Below are 16258 nucleotides of genomic sequence, written 5' to 3'. Positions count from 1 at the left end.
CACGCTCTCGCACTCCACGGTCTCACTCACTATCTCGCCGAACCCAAAGAACACGAGGACACAAGATTTATACTGGTTCGGGCCACCGTTGTGGTGTAATACCCTACTCCAGTGTGGTGGTGGTGGATTGCCTCTTGGGCCGAGGATGAACAGTACAAGGGAAGAACAGCTTCCTGAGGAGAGGTGTTCTTGTGCTAGGTGAGCTGGTGTGCGGGTGAGGATTCAATGCCTCCTACTGTGGTGACTAGCCCTATTTATAGAGGCCCTAGTCCTCTTCCCAAATATTGAGCGGGAAGGGATGCCACAACTGCCGAGTTTAAAGGGGGACAGCTAGTACAAGCTATCCTGAGAAAAGTAGTCTTCGCCTGCCAAAGGCTCTGGTGGTGACGCCGTCTTGGGCTCCACGGTGACCTCCGTCCTGCCGTCCTGCTGGTCTTGGTCTCGTTGCACTGATATGGAAACCTTTGCCTGATGCCTCGGTACTCTTCGTCTGCGCTTGCCTCTTTAGCACCAAAGAGGAAGCAAGGACACCGAGCGCGCTGGTGCCCGCCTGGCCTTGGTCGTCATGGCTCACGTCATGAGAACCTCGTGAGGTTTGCCTTGCCTTGATCTCTCCGCCCCTCGCGAGCCAGCTTGGTGAGACCGCTCCCGAGGAGGTCTTGTGTCGTCCGCCTCACGAGGCTTGGCCCCTCGCGAGGGTCCCGAATGCTTGCTGGTTAAGTTGGGCCGTACGGGCCCGCTTGTGGAGCCACGCCGTGGGCCGCAGGCACGCAAGTTTGGGGACCCTCGTTCCCAGAACGCCGACGGGTATCTTGCCGCTCGTAGTGAGGCTTCACGGCGGCGTTCCTCCCCCAGCACAAGGTCCATCCCCCGGATGGCATCCTGGTGCGTCTCATGAAACGCCAGGACCCGCGCGGAGCGATGCCTGACCTCGTGAGGGAGAACCGCTTCTGCTCCGTAGACGAGGAAGAACGGGGTCTCGCCCGTTGGCTTGGTGGTGGTGCGGATGGCCACAGCACGGACGGGAGCTCGTCATGCCAGCCCCTGCCGCAGGCCTCAAGCTTCTTCTTGAAAGTCCTCGTCTTGAGGCCCCTCAGGACCTCCTCGTTGGTGCGTTCGGCTTGGCCATTGCTCCTGCTGTGTGCCACCGAAGCGTAGCAGATCTGCATTCCAAGGTTAGTACAATATGTCTTGAAGAGGTTGCTAGTGAACTGCGAGCCGTTGTCGGCGATGATGCGGTTAGGGACCCCGAACCGGCTCCGAGGCCCGTGATAAACTTAACTGCCGACCCGGCTGGGATGGTGCCGACGGCTTCCACCTCCGCGCATTTGGTGAACTTGTCGATGGCGACGTAGAGGTAGCGGTAGCCCCCAGGCGCTCGTGGGAACGAACCCAGGATGTCCAGCCCCCAGACCGCGAATGGCCACGAGAGTGGGATAGTCTGGAGGCCCTGGGCTGGCTGGTGGATCTGCTTGGCATGGAATTGCCAGGCCTCGCGGGACCTCACCAGCTCGGTTGCGTCGTTGAGCGCCGTGGGCCAGTAGAACCCGCTGCGGAACGCCTTGCCAACCAGGGTACGTGACGACGAGTGGTGCCCGTAGTCCCCGCTGTGTATGTCAGCTAGCAACTCGTTCCCCTGCTCCCTTGAGATGCATCGCAAGGAAATATCATTTGGTCGCTTTCGATATAGCTCACCATCCTGGATGCAGTACGCCTTAGCCTGCCGGGCCACGCGCTCCGCGTCCTCCTCTTTCTCCGGCAGCGCCCCTCGCATCAGGTACGCCTTAAACTCCTCGGTCCAGCACCCCCTCCCGAGGCTTGAGCGCCAGGAGTAGGCGTCCTCCTGTGGTCGGGCAATAGTCGGGGGCTCCCGAGGCCGGTGGTTGAGGGAGCTCCTCCCGTGGTGACACCAGCCTCGCAGATGGGGTGCTGCTTATTGTTTGAAAAGCCGCTCTTCGAAGACGCCGGGCTCCTGGGGCAGGCGCTTGGATGCCCTTCTGGCAATGTCGTCGGCTTCCTTGTTTGTGCCGCGAGGCACATGCTGCAGCTCTAGGCCCAAGAACTGCTTCTCCATCTTGCGCACCTCCGTGAGGTACGCTTCCATGTGCTCGTCCTTCGGCTCATACACGTTGTTGGAGAAGTTGACGAGGAGCTGCGAATCGCCCTTGATGGTGAGACGTTTTACCCCCAAGGCCACGGCGGCCTTGAGGCCGACGATCAACCCCTCGTACTCTGCAATGTTGTTGGAGACCTTCTCGCCCCGCTGGAAGGAGAGCTGCACGGTGTAGTAGAGCTTGTCTTGGGTGGGCGAGATGAGCACGGCTCCAGCCCCCGCGCCTTGGCGTGCGAAGGCGCCGTCGAAGTACATGACCCAACCATCTGGTGCTTCACTTTCTGGCGAGAGAGATAGGCTCCTGCTTCCTTCAGGTTCCAGGACGTCGGTCCACTCGGCCACGAAGTCGGCTAGGGCGGCCCCCTTGATGACCCTGGTTGTGCTGAACTCGAGCTGAAATGCCTAAAGTTCAATGTTCCACTCGGCGACCCTTCCCGCGGCGTTAGGGCTCCGGAGCACCCTCTCCAGTGGGTAAGCTGAGACGACTTTGATCGGCTGGCCTTGGAAGTAGTGGCGCAGCTTGCGTGAGGCCACCAGGAGCGCGAGCAGAAGCTTCTGTGGCATGGGATATCGTGCCCTCGCATCCCGCAGTACCGTGCTGACGAAATACACTGGGTGCTCGATGAGGGTGGGAGCGTTGATGGAGCCTACGTCTGCCGGAGGTTGGGGCGCCACCTGAGGCGACGGGTTCTCAGGAGCCTGGTCATCCATTGGGGCCTCTACAGGCCTGAGAACGCCGCCTCACTGGGCCTGATCATTTGTTGGTGTTGTTGCAGCCTCTGCGATATCCTCTTGGTGCTATATCGCCCCGGCTGGAGGTGCGGCATGGCGCGACGGACTCTTGGCCTGGCGCTCTTTCCGGACCGCCACCAGCATCGCACTGGCGGAGCAGGGAGTAGCGGCAAGGTAAAGCACCACGGGCTCGAGGGGACGAGGCGCCACCATTACCGGAGGGCTGGTCAGGTATCTCTTGAGGTCTTGAAACGTGAGGTCGGCCTCCAGGGTCCACTCGAACGGGCCCTTCTTCTTCATCAGCTTGAAGAAAGGCAGGGCGTGCTCCCCCAGCTTGGAGATGAAGCGTCCTAGTGAGGTTACACAGCCCGCAAGCTTCTGCATTTCCTTGAGAGTTTGCGGTGGGCTCATGTCTTCTATCGCCTTGACCTTCTCCGGGTTAGCCTCGATCCCCCTGTGGGACACAAGGAAGCCCAGCAGCTTGCCGGAGGGAACACCAAACACGCACTTCTCTGGGTTAAGCCGCAGGTCCACCTGGTGCAGGCTTGCGGAGGTCTCCTCTAGGTCCTAAATCAGAGTTCTTGCCTCCCGAGATTTTACTATGATATCGTGGACGTAGGCTTGAGCGTTCCTCCCGAGCTGCTGCCCAGGGCGATGTGCATCAGCCATTGGAAGGTTGCCCCTGCGTTGCGCAGCCCGAACGGCATGCAAGTGTAGCAGTATACCCCGCACGGGGTTAGGAAAGCCGTCTTCTCCACATCCTCCACTGCCATCTTGATCTGGTGGTAGCCTGAGAACGCGTCCAGGAAACACAGTAGGTCGCACCCGGCGGTGGAGTCGACAATCTGGTCGATGCGCGGAAGCGGGAACGGATCTTGGGGACAGGCCTTTTTGAGGTTGGTGAAGTCGACACACATGCGCTCCTTCCCGCCCTTCTTCGGCACGACGACGGGGTTCGCCAGCCACTCCGGGTATCGGACCTCGCGGATGATACCTGTTGTCTCCAGCTTGCGATTTTCCTGGACGGTGAAGGACTGCTTCTCCGTGGACTGTCGTCACGCCTTCTGCTTCACACGGCGCACATTGGGGCACACCCTTAAGTGATGCTCGATCACCCCCCTCGGGACCCCTACCGGCTGCTTGGGTTCCCAGGCAAATACCTCCTTGTTTGCGCGCAAGAACTTCACCAATGCCTCCTCTTGGTCTGGGTCGAGGTTGGCGCCCATGGTGAAGGTGGCTCCTGGGGGTCCACCTTCCTCGACCGGCACTTGCTTCATTTCGGTTCGACCTTGAGTGAACAACTGCTTCTTCTTTGCTAGCGCGGCCTTCTTAGCTTCGGGGGTGGCCTCGTCGGCCAGGTGTGCTGCCGCGGCGGCCTTGAAGGCAAGCTTGAGTGCCGTCAAAGCCTCCTTGGTGTCCCCCGCCACGTTTAGGACGTCGTTGCTCCCGGGCATCTTCATAAGGTTGTAGGCTGGATGGGTTGCCGCCATAAACTGAGCCAGGGCCGGGTACCCAAGGATGGCGTTGTATGGGAGGCCGATGTGGGCGATGTCTAAGTCGATCAGCTCAGTGTGGTAGTTATCGCGAGTGCTGAAGGTCACAGGAAGGCGGATCTGCCCTAGGGGGCTGGTGGAGTCACTGCCGACTCCGGAGAAAGGCCTGGTGGGGCGGAGCCATTCATGCGGCACATGGAGCAAGCCGAAAGCTTCCACGGAGGGCACGTTGAGGCCGGCCCTGCTGTCGATGAGGGTCTTGGTGACGGCCACGTTGCAGATGGTGGGCGTGCAAAGCATTGGGAGCACGCCCAAGCCGGCAGTGGTGATGGGGTGATCCCCCGAGTCGAAGGTGAGGTCGGCCTTGGGCGCCGCCCATCCTGGAGGAGCTCCTTGCTGCACAGAGGCGGCGCCGATCTGGCGGAAGAACTGCTTGGTGTGACGGTCCGAGGGTGGTGCTTGCGAGCCGCCAAGGAGGGCCGCGACGGTGACAGGCGCCGGTGCTGCAAAGCGCGCGACGGAATGGCCGTGCAGCTCCTCCCAAGAGGCCACAGAGGATCCTGGGAGGGTGAGCAGCCAGGCACGTGGTGCGCCAGCGAGGGCCATGGGAAACCAGTTGGCCAGGACCTTGTCGTCGCCTCCAGCTTCCAGGACGGCCTCCTCGCACGCTAGCAGGAAGGCCGACGGATCCGCCGTGCCGTCGTAGCGCGGCGGCATCTCCGGCTTGAACTTGGGCGGCCACTGCACCCGCCACGAGGCGGGGGTAAAAGCTCTGAGCCCCCTGGCGCCGTCGTGGGTGTCCGTTGACCCTGTCGGAGGAGCAACGCCGGCCATGGAGACAGGATGGGGAGGCGGTGTCGGCGGAGAGGCGAACTTCGGCGCACCCCTACCTGGCGCGCCAAATGTCGGATCACGGGTTCCGGCGAACACTTAAGGTTTGAACTCTAGGGTGCGCACGAAGATCTCTCTCCCCCTAGCTCTCGCTCTCACCGCAACCTCAAAGCTCAGCTCGCTGAACACAAAGAACAAGGGACACAAGAGTTTATACTGGTTCGGGCCACCGATGTGGTGTAACACCCTACTCCAGTGTGGTGTGGTGGATTGCCTTGTAGGCTCCGGATGAACAAGTACAAGGGAAGAACAACCTCAGGAGGAGAGGTGTTCTCCGGCTCGGTGAGCTGATGAGTGCTGGGGTGGTCCGAATGATCCGTCCCCGTCTATGGTGGTGGCTAGTCCTATTTATAGAGGCCCTGGTCCTCTTTCCAAATATTAGGCGGGAAGGGATCCCACAACGGCCATGTTTGAAGGGGGGCAGCTAGTACAAGCTATCCTGACAAAAGTAGTCTTCGCCTGCCAAAGGCTCTGGTGGTGACGACGTCGTGGGCTCCGCGATGACCTCCATCCTGCCGTCCCGCTGGTCTCGGTCTCGTTGCACCGATATGGAAACCTTTGCCTGATGCCTCGGGACTCCTCGCCTGCGCCCGCTCCTTTAGCACCAAAGAGGAAACCAGTACTCTGCGCCCGCTGGCGCCCGCCTGGCCTTGGTCATCATGGCTCACGTAAGAGGAACCTCACGAGGTGCCCCTCGCCTTGATCTCTCCGCTCCTCGCGAGCCAGCCTAGTGAGGCCACCCCGGAGGAGGTCTTGTGACGTCCGACTCGCGAGGCTTGGCCCCTCGCGAGAGTCTTGAGTGTTTGCTGGTGAAGACGGGTCGTACAGGGCCGCTGGTGGAGTCACGCCGTAGGCCGCAGGCAGGAAAGTCGGGGGACCCCCGTTCCCAGAACGCCGACACATATTACTTAAGAACTCCCACTTAGATAGACATCCCTCTAACATCTAAGTGATCACGTGATCCATATCAACTAAACCATGTCCGATCATCACGTGAGATGGAGTAGTTTTCAATGGTCAACATCACTATGTTGATCATATCTACTACATGATTCACGCTCAACCTTTTGGTCTCAGTGTTCCGAGGCCATATCTGCATATGCTAGGCTCGTCAAGTTTAACCCGAGTATTCTGCGTTTGCAAAACTGGCTTGCACCCGTTCTATGTGAACATAGAGCTTATCACACCCGATCATCACGTGGTGTCTCGGCACGACGAACTGTAGCAACGGGCATACTCAGGGAGAACACTTATACCTTGAAATTTAGTGAGAGATCATCTAATAATGCTACCACCGTACTAAGCAAAATAAGATGCATAAAGGATAAACATCACATGCAATCAATATAAGTGATATGATATCGCCATCATCATCTTGTGCCTTTGATCTCCATCTCCAAAGCACCGTCATGATCACCATCATCACCGGCTTCACACCTTGATCTCCACCGAAGCTTCGTTGTCGTCTCGCCAACTATTGCTTCTACGACTATCGCTACCGCTTAGTGATAAAGCAAAGCAATTACATGGCGGTTGCATTTCATACAATAAAGCGACAACCATATGGCTCCTGTCAGTTGCTGATAACTGTGTTACAAAACATGATCATCTCATACAACAATTTATATAATCACGTCTTGACCATATCACATCACAACATGCCCTGCAAAAACAAGTTAGACGTCCTCTACTTTGTTGTTGCAAGTTTTACGTGGCTGCTACAGGCTTAGCAAGAACTGTTTTTACCTACGCATCAAAACCACAACGATTTTTCATCAAGTTTGCTGTTTTAACCTTCAACAAGGACCGGGCGTAGTCACACTCGATTAAACTAAAGTTGGAGAAATAGACACCAACTAGCTACCTGTGTGCGAAGCACGTCGGTAGAACCAGTCTCGCGTAAGCGTACGCGTAATGTCGGTCTGAGCCGCTTCATCCAACAATACCGCCGAATCAAAGTATGACATGCTGGTAAGCAGTATGACTATTATCGCCCACAACTCTTTGTGTTCTACTCGTGCATATAACATCTACGCATAGACCTGGCTCGGATGCCACTATTGGGGAATGTAGTATTTCAAAAAAAAAATCATACGATCACGTAAGATCTATCTAGGAGAAGCATAGCAACGAGCGGGGAGAGTGTGTCCACGTACCGTCGTAGACCGAAAGCGGAAGCGTTAAGTAACGCGGTTGATGTAGTCAAACGTCTTCACGATCGAACCGATCAAGTACCAAACGCACGGCACCTCTGCGATCTGCACATGTTCAGCTCGGTGACGTCCCTCGTACTCTTGATCCAGCTGAGGCCGAGGGAGAGTTTCGTCAGCACGACGGCTGGTGACGGTGATGATGAAGTTACCGGCGCAGGGCTTCGCCTAAGCACTACGATAATATGACCGATGTGTGTAACTGTGGACGGGGGCACCGCACACGGCTAAAATATCAACTTGTGTGTCTATGGGGTGTCCCCTGGCCACGTATATAAAGGAGGGGAGGGAAGAGGTGGGGAATCCTACTAGGAGTCTCCAGTCCAAGTAGGATTCCCCTCGTCTTTCCTATTCGGAGTAGGAGAGGAGGAAACAGATGGAGAGGGAGAAGGAAAGGGGGGCCGCGCCCCCAACCCTTGCCCAATTCGGTTTGGGCAGGGGGGAGGCGCGCACCACCTCTTGGCCCTTCTCCCCTCTCTCCACTAAAGCCCAATAAGGCCCATTACTTCTCCCGGTGAATTCTCGTAACTCCCCGGTACTCCGAAAAATACCCGAATCACTTGGAACCTTTCCGGTGTCCGAATATAGCCTTCCATCATATCGATCTTTACATCGCGACCATTTTGAGACTCCTCGTCATGTCCGTGATCTTATCTGGGATTCCGAACAACCTTCGGTACATCAAATCACATAACTCATAATACAAATCATCATCGAATGTTAAGCGTGCGGACCCTACGGGTTCGAGAACTATGTAGACATGACCGAGACACCTCTCCGGTCAATAACCAATAGCGGAACCTGGATGCTCATATTGGCTCCTACATATTCTATGAAGACCTTTATCGGTCAAACCGCACAACAACATACATTGTTCCCTTCGTCATCAGTATGTTACTTGCCCGAGATTCGATAGTCGGTATCATCATACCTAGTTCAATCTTATTACCGGCAAGTCTCTTTACTGGTTCCGTAATGCATCACCCCGCAACTAACTCATTAGTCACATTGCTTGCAGGGCTTATAGTGATGAGCATTACCGAGAGGGCCCAGAGATGCCTCTCCGATACACGGAGTGACAAATCCTAATCTCGATCTATGCCAACCCAACAAACACCATTGGAGACACCTATAGAGCATCTTTATAATCACCCAATTACGTTGTGACGTTTGGTAGCACACTAAGTGTTCCTCCGGTATTCGGGAGTTGCATAATTCATAGTCAGAGGAACATGTATAAGTCATGATGAAAGCAATAGCAATAAAACTAAATGATCATTATGCTAAGCTAACGGATGGGTCTTGTCCATCACATCATTCTCTAATGATGTGATCCCGTTCATCAAATGACAACACATGTCTATGGCTAGGAAACTTAACCATCTTTGATTAATGAGCTAGTCAAGTAGAGGCATACTAGGGACACGCTGTTTGTCTATGTATTCACACATGTACTAAGTTTCCTGTTAATACAATTCTAGCATGAATAATAAACATTTTGGATGATATAAGGAAATATAAATAACAACTTTATTATTGCCTCTAGGGCATATTTCCTTCAGGGACCTGGCGGGCCTGGTCTTGGCGGCCCAAGATACCTTGTCGGGGCAAACCAGACGGGTTCTTCGGGCAGCCTCGACCTGGCCAGGCTCTCCTGCCCGGCAAGGGAAGTCCCCTTGAGGTGATCTTCTGTTAACTTGCTCTTCTTAATGCTATCCTTGATCTCACGAAGAACGGCTTCTCTGGCTAATATTTATGTCACGCATTGGTGCTGGATGTATGATCGTCAGTACGTCTGTGCTTGATTTTGGTTAGCAAACATGACTATTTGCTACGCCGACATGGGCAGCGGTGATGACGGTGATGGGGGCAATGGCCCTTCTTCCTAGGATTTATCCTGCAAAAACTGGTCGTGCCTTGACTTTGCTTGAATTTGTGATACACTTGATGCTTGTAATAACTGTTTGAACTTCGTAGTTTCCTTTTTGTGCTTGATTTCATTCCTACTTGCCTTTGTGCTCTGCGTCGTCAGGGCCCAGCCCCTCGCATACCTCGGCCGCCATTGCAATGTCACATCATGATGCCTGGACAAAGCCAAGGGACGAGGGGCTACGGGACTAGTGAGGCTCCTGAGTCACGATGCTCAGGGGTCCCCCTTGACGTGCGAGTGGCTAGCATGAAGGAAACATAGGCGACGGCGAGGTTAACTCGGGGACCTTCATACCTTTTTCTCGTCAGCCAAGGACCTTGGTGGGGTGACATGCGCAGGAGCAGGCCCATGAGCCAGAGCCCACCTCCTTGGGTTCCTCAGTGCTGCTAGGACTGACCCAAGCACAGGGGAAGGCTACGAGGGTCGTTGCTGGAGAGCCGAGTGGCCATCTTGAGGTTAATGCTACCGTTGGGAGCCCTCAGTTGTTTATCCACTAGCGCGGAGCATGGGGCTTCCACTGGGCATGGGCATGGCCGAACTGCGACCGAATCCGCCAGCGCTGAGCATGGGGCTTCCACTGGGCGTGGGTAGGAGCTATGTCCTAGTCTCCGGGCGAGTATAGCCCTATTTCGTTCGTACGTGTGGCTGGCACGGCAGAACTTTGAGGAGGTATTTTTGGACACTCGTGAGCCAGCGCGGAGCTCGGGAGGTCCTACCTCAGGCGGGTTGCGCCTAGTGTCGATGTCAAAACCGGAGGATCTCGGGTAGGCGGTCCTGAACTGTGCGTCTAAGGTCGATGGTAACAGGAAACAGGGGACACGATGTTTACCCAGGTTCGGGCCCTCTCTATGGAGGTAATACCCTACTTCCTGCTTGATTGATCTTGATGAATATGAGTATTACAAGAGTTGATCTACCACGAGATCGTAATGACTAAACCCTAGAAGTCTAGCCTGTATGACTATGGTAATGAGTCTAGCCCTCCGGACTAAGTCCTCCGGCTTATATAGACACCGGGAGGATCTAGGGTTACACAGGGTCGGTTACAAGGAAGAGAATCTATATATTCGGTCGCCAAGCTTGCCTTCCACGCCAAGGAGAGTCCCACCCGAACACAGGTGCGGTCTTCGGTCTTGATATCTTCACAGCCCATCAGTCCGGCCCACGGCTAACAGGTCGGACGCCCGAGGACCCTTAGTCCACGACTCCCTTAGTAGCCCCTGAACCTGGCTTCAATGACGAGGAGTCCAGCATGCAAATTTGTCTTCGGCATTGCAAGGCGGGTTCCCCTCTCCGAACTCCAAAATAGTCTCCAGACGTAATGGTTGTATCCGGACCTGTAACACACACCACACACAACCGCAGGGAGAGAATATAATACTCCACGAGTCCAATCCGCTGACAACTTTTCACAACATGACATCACGTCTGCCCGATCATAATTTTGAACCGTTTCTCGTCTGTCGCTCCATGTTTCGAGACGCGGTTGCCATTGGCATGTCTTGTCAAAGCAGAGATCGTGTCCCCTTATTGCGGGATTCTCATCAATACGGGCGTGGGTAACCCAACCGGGCCGTTTACACGGCCCTTAGAAATAGGCGAGTTTAAGGCGAGTGGGGAGGCGCTTGATATTTATGGCCTTTATAAGGGGATAAGGATTCCCTTTCTTCAACCACGCCCTCTCTCTTTCTCTGCCCTTCCATCCTTGAGCTCCAGCGCCCAAGTTCTAGCATCCCCCGTCCGAGAAAGCACTCCAATCATGTCCGGATCCGGAGCTGGAGGCAAGTGGATCGCCTCCTCCGTTAAGAAGAAGGGCATCAAGGAGCTCCGGGAGGCCGGATACCTGGCCAAGGAGATCATTCACCGACTCCCGGCCAAGGGACAGATCGTCCCTACCCCAGAGCCCAATGAGAGGGTTGTGTTTCTCACACATCTCGTTCGCGGGCTGGGATTCCCTCTCCACCCATTCGTCCGCGGACTGATGTTTTACTATGGGCTAGACTTCCATTATATAGCCCCCAACTTTATCCTCAACATCTCGGCATTTATTGTCATTTGCGAGGCCTTTCTCCGCATCCCACCTCACTTCGGCCTATGGCTAAAGACCTTCAATATGAAGCTGAAGGTGGTGAGAGGCCAACAAGCAGAGTGCGGGGGCGCCATGGTGGGCAACATGCCCAATGTCACCTGGCCCGAGGGCACCTTTGCAGAGACGGTGAAGCGGTGGCAGTCGGGGTGGTTCTACATCACCGAGCCACGCGACACCAACAGGGCGGCGCCCCCCGAATTCCGATCCGGAGTTCCGATGCGGCTCACCTCCTGGCAAGAGAGGGGCCTAACCTGGGGTTCCTCGAACGAGCTGACTGGGCTCCAGACGTGCATCCAGAACATGATAACCAAGAAAATTAAGCTTGTTAACGTGATCCAGGTTATGCTCGTTCGCCGGATCCTTCTGTGCCAACGCCAGACTTGCTATTTGTGGGAGTTCGACCCGGCCAAGCACCAGACGCTACTAGAGCTCTTCGGCACAACGCACGAAGACATCTGGAAAGTGCTCTTCAAGGCCGGCAAGACACCACCGCCCACGACCGAGGATCGCGGGCTTAGCTTAAAGTGTCAGGCGAATTCGGTAAGTTCTTTCATGTTTTCAAGGTATACCCTTTACTGGCATATTTTGAGGAAGGAGTCTAAGCCTTCCTATCAATTTTATCAGGCCTGGATCGAGGTAGCAGGACGGATTAACTTTCCGGCTCCACTGCCCGAAGACCAAGAATTCCCACTTCTGACGAAGATGTTGTTTCCGGCGCCTTATGATGTGCCGGAGAAGAAGGCCAAGAAGACGACAAAGGGGGCCAGGAGTGGCCTTCGCCGAAAAGGCGCTTCGGACGTGACGTCCGAAGACGAGACTCACTCTTCGACCGCCGAAGATGACGACGAGGAGGAGGAAGAAAGTGACTCCCCCACAGAGGGGGGAAGGAAGAAAAGGGGGGCCTCCGCAAATCTGGAGGCGAAGGCGCCCAAGAGGGGGAAGGCTCCCTTGTGGATAACTCCGCATGGGACGTCGATAGCAGTCCGGAGCGACCGCCCCGGACCCAGCCTCGAGCCACCTCGTAAGTACTAAAAACCTTATGCAAGATCAAGTGTCTGGCCTTTCCACTTTGTAATATTAATATGCTTAAGTTATGCCATTGCAGTCCGGCCTGCGACAGCTCCCCGCGATCCTCAACAGGAGGCTCGCTAGATCCAAAGGAGATGGCCAGTATGTCGCCGCCACCTGCTCACTCTCCCTCGGCCAAGGGTGATGACGAGTGGTGTGCCAAAGGACCTTCCCAGGACAGGGAGAGGCTCCGGAGGTCGTTGGGGTGGTGCCAAAGGATGACTCCTCGGCCACCGGACGTATGGGGGAAAAAACCCCCATGGGGACTGGTGATGGGGGCCAAGTTCAATTCGACCCCCAACCGGATACCATTCCGGAGACCTACACGGCTCCGTAGTCAAGCGAGCAGGCTTCCCCAAAAGGAGGAGGTTTGCCTGTTCCGCTGGTGACCTCTGTCCAGCCAGAGGCACTGGATAATCTGCAGGAAGCGCTGCAAGGCGCTTCCATTATGGATGAACACCGTGTCCTTATGGGTACGGTGATCGAGAAGGTTCGGTCCGCCAAAAGCGGACTGACCGAAGCCTGCGCTAGCCTTTTAACAGGCTTTGAGGTAAGTAATGTAATTGTAGATAGAATATCATAGTGTAGACAGTAGCCCCTGATGCTCTGTTTGGTGTTCGAAAAGAAAAAGCCGAATAGAGGATCAAAATAATTTTCGCAGGAGCCTAACATAAGATGTCTATGTGAATAAGCAGGTGTCGCTGCTGGCTGCTGCTGCTCATACTGCGGAGGTCTCCGGACTAAAGCAGGACCTGGAGCGGGCCAAGGAAGAGCTCGGCCTCGTGAAGAAGCAGCTGGAGGACAGCCAAGGTATAAAGTAACATGTGTGTATATTTAGGGAGGATGAATGGTTCGTGCTGACTAGAGTGTCATGAACTTTAATAGGGGCCACTACTGAGGTGGCGGCCCTCAAGAAGGCGTTGGCCGAGGCCGAGGACAAAGCGGCCAAGGAACGCGCTACGCGCGAGAAGCACGAGGCCTGGGTCAGCAAGGTCCAGCAAGAGCTCCAGGACGCCGTCAAGAAGTACGAGTTCTTGGAGCGTGATTCTAAAACGCAAGGGTCCGAACTTGCGAAGGCCCGCCAGAGTGCACGAGATGCCCGAGCCGAAGCCCAGAGCACCCTCCAGGAAATCCAGGCGGCCAAGAAGATCGCGGCGGGTAAGGCTTTCATTACGCAAAGCAAGTCTATGAAGGAAACGTTCCTTTTACTTACCTGAATTTGGAGCTCTCTAGGGGTGTTTACGGATTTGTTGCGCAGCATATCGGATGCTGCCGAGTTCTATCGAGCCGAAGGAGGGAGTTCTTCGAAGAAACTGTTCTGGTCTCAATACCTCGGACCAGAACATCCGGTGCCCTTCAGCGACCAGCTGAAACAGCTGGTCGAGCTGCACAAGGCGGCCGAGCTAGCCATGAAGGACCTAATAGTCCGGCTATGGCCTGCCGAGCCTATGCCCAGCAGCTACTTCGGACTTGTGAAGCGGCTTGTGAGTGCCTGCCCGCGGCTTGAGGTCATAAAGCGGTCGGTCTACATTGAAGGTGCACGGATGGCCTTTGCCCGCGTCAAGATGCACTGGGCGAAGATGGATGCCAAGAAGCTGATGACCGAGGGGCCGCCTGAGGGCAAGGAGCGCCGCCGACCCGAGCTATATTTTGATGGTGTCCTGGAGGGATCCCGCCTTGTGGCGGAGCAATGTGCGAAGGATGCTATATTCCCATGAAAACATTCATGTTATCCTGTATTGTAATATGAAAACAAGGTCGTTATGTAATATAATGCTTGTGACTCTTAAAATTTTACCTCCTGTGCGGCCGTTTATGAAATCTGAGGGTTAACCAGTTGTCGGCTTCTGCCCCCATGTAGATACTACGGGGGTGTTCGGGATAAATCTAAACACTCTTTACTCCACATTCTGGTCCTTAAAGGAGGTGTTTAGCGCAACGAACAAGGCAATCAGACTGTACGGCTTTTATCGCCCTCACTTAGCCATAGGAGTTTGACAATAAGAATTTTGGCGAAGCCCCTGGTATTCGGAAGACCGAGCTAGGGGCGCTATTCATGCCTGATCGGATAAAAACCGATTCCTCGCATAAAGCGGAAAAAATCTCTAAGGATTTGAGACCTCTCGAACAGCTGACCAGCTCTCGCTGCATCATAACAGTCAGTTTTCGACTTTCTCTACTGAGGTGCTCGTCCGGAAGAACCGGGATACAATCACAGTAGTTCTCCCTTTACTACCCTAGCCGATATAGCGGAACATAAGGTAGTAAGCACAGGAGCCGGGCAACCCAACTATTGACCAAAGACATGATTCGGAGCCGATGCATATAATGCTATAAGTTCGGGGTGCCGAACCGTACTATAAAAAGTGTTCAGACTTTATTGCCGTCTGCGGGGCGTGATGAAGCCCCTGGGGAAGTGATACGTACCAGAGTGTACGGGTGCGATGAGTAATAAATACAAAGGCAAGGAGAAAATCAAGTAATAAGCTGACGCTGTTAATTATTTTCCATTGTAAGTTAATTAATACGTCGAGGCGTACTTGTGCAAGTAATGCGATAAGAAAGTAAGGCTATTTAACATGCCATGACCAAGAGCAAGCTGCGTGCGGGTATGTAAAACAGGTATAGCGATCGTTGGCAGAGACCACCTGGGGCCTCCCTTCTACGTCAAAGCTCCTTGCTTCCTTGGTGTATTTCATCCTTTGACAGGGCCAGTAATCCCGCCGTCGAAGAAGGCGTATGTAAAAGAAAATATGCAAAAAGAAAAAGGAAATGGTGGAAGTATACGTGTGTCCGGGATCAGTCGAGCCGAGTTATGGATCACAAACTAGTTGTGCCTCCGTCGATGCCCATGGAATTTCGAGTGTGTAATTATGTATGTGTGGTACGAATGCCACAACTTGATCAGGGCTGGGACGGAGGCCGAATTGCTAATCAAGCTCTTGACGAGCCGAGATGTCCTGTTGTAGCATAGTCCAGACTCTTTTAACGGTGTTTAGGGGCTCGGCAGCCGGATTACGGTTCTGCTTGAAAAGGCCGCTTTGTATCTGCTGCAAGGGCGGCGGCGTGCTCCTCTGTACGGAGGGAGCGTTCCGTGTTTCCGTTGACCGTTATAACGCCGCGTGGACTAGACATCTTGAGCTTAAGATAAGCATAGTGAGGTACCGCATTGAATCGAGCAAATGCGGTTCGTCCAAGCAGTGTGTGATAGCCGCTGCGAAAGCGGACGATATCGAAGATTAATTCCTCGCTTCGGAAGTTGTCCAGAGATCCAAAGACTACCTCTAGTGTGATTGAGCCCGTACAGCGGGCCTCTACACCTGGTATGACTCCTTTAAAGGTAGTCCTTGTGGGCTTGATCTGTGATGGGTTAATGCCCATTTTGCGCACTGTATCCTGATAGAGCAGATTGAGGCTGCTGTCACCGTCCATGAGGACTCGCGTTAGGTGGAATCCATCAATGATTGGGTCCATGACTAGTGTGGCTGATCCACCATGCCGGATACTGGTCGGATGATCCCGACGATCAAAAGTGATCAGGCACGATGACCATGGGTTGAATTTTGGGGCGACTGGCTCCATCGCATAAACGTCCCTTAGTGCGCGCTTGCGCTCCCTTTTGGGGATGTGTGTAGCATATATCATGTTCACCATTTTGACCTGAGGGGGAAACTTCTTCTGTCCCCCTATGTTTGTCTGCCGGGGTTCCTCGTCATCGTCCTCGCTCTGCGA

This window comes from Triticum aestivum, chromosome 7D (genome assembly GCF_018294505.1).
Source record: "Triticum aestivum cultivar Chinese Spring chromosome 7D, IWGSC CS RefSeq v2.1, whole genome shotgun sequence".
Classification (NCBI taxonomy): Eukaryota; Viridiplantae; Streptophyta; class Magnoliopsida; order Poales; family Poaceae; genus Triticum; species Triticum aestivum.
This window is presented reverse-complemented; position numbering follows the sequence as displayed.